This window comes from Ricinus communis, chromosome 10 (genome assembly GCF_019578655.1).
Source record: "Ricinus communis isolate WT05 ecotype wild-type chromosome 10, ASM1957865v1, whole genome shotgun sequence".
NCBI classification, from domain to species: Eukaryota; Viridiplantae; Streptophyta; class Magnoliopsida; order Malpighiales; family Euphorbiaceae; genus Ricinus; species Ricinus communis.
In genome coordinates this window covers 24,427,493-24,431,645 of record NC_063265.1, presented here as the reverse complement: position 1 = coordinate 24,431,645, position 4,153 = coordinate 24,427,493, and positions in this window count along the sequence as shown.

Genomic DNA, 4,153 nt, shown 5'->3' with positions numbered 1-4,153 from the left:
ATAAAATTAAAATAATATTTTAATTAATCTCCTAATTATATTAGGATAAGTAATATAATCCTAAGACAACTACGATATGTCTTAAGACAAGGAGTTACATGCCAACTAGGATATCTTATCTAGAAATCCTTAAAAATAAGGAAATAGTTTATTCAATAAGATTTAAAGTTCTAATAAGGCTAATTAATCACATTAATTTCTTAATTAATTGAATTAATCAAGATCCATCATCAAGAGAATCAAGTTTTTCATTAAAAAATTCAAAACAATCAAAATTCACATGGCAATCATCAAGAAACAAGGCAACCGTGCAAGGAACATGATCAAGACTTAAATCAACCTTCAAGATTGCTTCAAGAACTCATCTTATGCATGATCTATATATAATTCTCTTCCTCAAAAGGCTTACTATTAGATAAAGAACAAATGCATATGCCAAATTGATCAAGAAAACCCACACTATATGCATAATTTATCAAATTAACACTTGATTTATATGTTGTGTGCATATATGGTGTTCAAGAAGATCAAACCTTAAATTTTCATAAATCTAAAGGTTCATTATTTATCTTCTAAATCATATACATTGCTGTCTAAAATCAAATCAAATCAAATAAAAAACCCATATGGACATACGCATGCCAAACTCCTAGGATATGTAGTATGTGCATAGTTTTGCTTTAATTATCAAGAATCTAAATTTAAATTGTTTTGAATGAATTTTAACATTAAATATTCAAGAAATTAACAATTACCCATGAATTTATTTCAATAAATTTGCCGTCCAAATTTGATTAGAGATTGGGTGTTGCTAATCACATTAAAGCTGTCTATGCGGATGGTATGTCTCCTAACACCCAAAATATAACCAAATAAGATCCAAATTTTTTTATAAACTTTCAAATCATAAGTTCTATTCCTTAGGGTTCATATGCAGCAAGAATTATCTAAAAATTCGAAGTATAGCTATGGCAACCAACAAAATTTATAAAACAACCTAGAAATTCTAAATTTGCATGATTTTGATCAATTAACAACTGTACAACCATTATGAATAAATTAATCAATGGAGGCTCTGATACCACTATTGGGGATTGATATTAAAACATAAGGAAATGCTCTCCATTATTCTTAAAGAGGTAAGCACATTGGTGCTTTTACTAGTCCTAGCCGGGAGGCACTTCAGTGCGTTAGGTTTTATCTTCACATGCTAAAGTGTCCACAACGTTTATAATTTTTGTTAATCATATTCTAAGTGATGGATTCATTTTATCCTACATTTGAGGTGAATACATAATAAGGCATGGGAGGTTGCTTTCGTAAACTTAGTTTATTTTTATTTAAGCATTTGTGGTGATCGCAACAATTATTAAGTCTAATTTTATCCCTTAATGCATCTAACGTATATTCCTAAAGCATAAAAATAAATATACGTAGAAGGGCGGGTGAAGAGAATAGAAACCACAAAGGGATTAAAGAAAGTCAAGAACAAATTAGAGGGGACCTAAATAAACAGCAGTCTTAAGGGCCTTAATACAAGTCAATGCATATAAAATAATCATATCTAAGTAGGGTCCAATTTTCAAAGGGATTCCTCCAAAAAGAATCAGTCCTGCATGTTAAGGGTTAGCAATCGAAATAATCAAGAAATATAATAAATAAATAATATATAATAGGTAATATGGTTAAAGTAAACAAAATAGCATGCATATAAATAAAGGGGAATTAAATGACAAAACATAAAGAAAATGGACATTAAAATAAAGAATTTAGACAAAATAATTTCTAGTCACGTCATAAAGGTGACCTCATGCTAGGACAGTCCTCTTAGGACACATAAGAGGCAAACAACATCATTTGGGGGATGCTTAACTCACTTGTCTTGAAGAAATGAGACCAGACTCGCCTAAGTACAGGGTCCACTCGTGTGAGGATAGTAATATATTTCTTGATTAGAATTGACTAAAATTAATTAGGCTTCTTATTTTATTATTTTATTATTTTATTTTATAGGTTTTTATTATTTCCTAATTAAGCATAGTTTGTTATTTTGTTATTTAGGAAAAATTCTATTTAGTATATACTTTAGTTAATTCCTATTTAGTTTATTTTCTTTATGCAAATAAGAAATTAGGGTAATATTTTTGTCTATTTAAATCATATATAGCCGAATGCTACAAACTAATGAATGAATGAATAATTTTGAGTTAAACATATTTGTGAGAGTTATTTTTGCTTGGTTCTTTAAAAGAACTTCGAACTTATCAAGAACTTGTTCTTGTGGTGTTCAACATCAACTTTTCACTCACCTTCTACCTTTCTTGAGTGCCGTCAATAATCTTTCTTATAACAAGGTTCAAGATACAAGTTATCTTTGGGTCAAGATCCTTTACAGTTCAGACTTAGCTTTCATGGAATTCTAACCATTTCCGCAGGTTGGTTCTTGTCACAAGTTGTCAAAGTTCACATCAAACCCTCAAGCTTAATATCATTCTTTCAATTAAGCCCTTAGTTGTTACCTTTAGGGCAAATTAAAATTATTATAAATATAGAATTACTTATTTACCCTTGCCTTTAATGGAGAAATTACTAAAATGCCCAACCGACACACTTATTTATGAAAATACAAATCATGATAATTTTTATTTTAACCCACACTAATGTAATTATACTTTTAGCCGTTATCTCAAATAAAAATTTCAATTTAATTCTAACACTAAATTAACTTAATTAATCAATTTGTTTACTATTTTCAATTAAATCCAATACCATCTTGCTAATTAAAGTTTACCTTTCTCCAATAAATTCTTCAAGAAAATATTTTTATAACCTCCAATTATAATATTTAAATTTATATATGTTCATATTAAGGAAAATTTAAATGTGACATTTACGAAAAGTAATTTACCTTTTTATATAACTCACTTAATTAATTAGTTGAAAATCAAACTAATTAAATATAGTTTAATAGATCTTTTTATTATATTTTTTTCTAACATTGAAATTCTAGTTTAACTCATTCCAATTTAAAAATAAAAACTCGTTACTCTAATCATATCCATTAAATTTATGAGATTTATTGTTTATTATCATAATCATAATCCTTATTATTATTATTATTATTATTATTATTATTATTATTATTATTATTATTATTATTATTATTATTATTACACTACTACTACTATTATTATTATTTTATTAATCCTTAAGTACGGGTATTACATGTGAGGTCTTCAAGCACCTAAAGTAAAAGCTTGTTGTCTATATGGTTTCACAACCTCCCATTATAAAGTCTGTGAGAGGCCTATTTACACCTAATAAAGTAAGTGAAATGTTGACAAAAGCCTAATAACTTATGTGGTCAACAAAGAGGGGATATCTTAGATTAAATAAGATGTCTAAGTTATCAAAATCTTGTAATGCTTGATCTCTAGTCGTTAATAGAGTCAATTAGTAGAGAAAGTCTTAAGGTGTGATCCTTAAGGACTGGATGTAGGTCTTAGTACCGAACCAAGATAAATTATTGTGTTGATCTCTTTTAACTTGTGCATTTAAATAGATATTTGATATTTTCATCTCATCCATTAGACATTTATTGTGTAAAACAAGCAAGAATCAATTAAATAGATATCTGACTGTTTTCAAACCTACACAAGACATCTAATGCCTTGCTTTCTCTTACTTTTCCAACTAAAGAGAGTTTATTAATATTGTTCTGATTCATAATAGTTGAGATATCTATATTGCTTACTATTATGCAGTTTTTTTTTGTAACACCCAAAATTTTTATATATTTAATAATGAGTTTTTATTTAAGTTAATTTTAGCTTCATTATTATTGGGTTTAATTTGAAATGATTTAATGAAAAAATTTAATATTAATCAAATAAATGAGTTATTTTCTATACCCAATTAGTTTGAAATTTTAAGAAATTATACAAGTAAATTATTTGAGAAATGATTATATTTTGGTTATTCAAATTTTTTTTCCAAATGCATATTTATATAAGTAAAATTATATATTGAAAAATTATGGTAGAATTGTAAAGGATGTTTATAAAAGAATTTTGGAAAAATTGGTATTACAATTGATTAGTAGTATTAAATTTTAAGTTGGAAATTGATTATTTAATTTAATTGTGTTAGGACT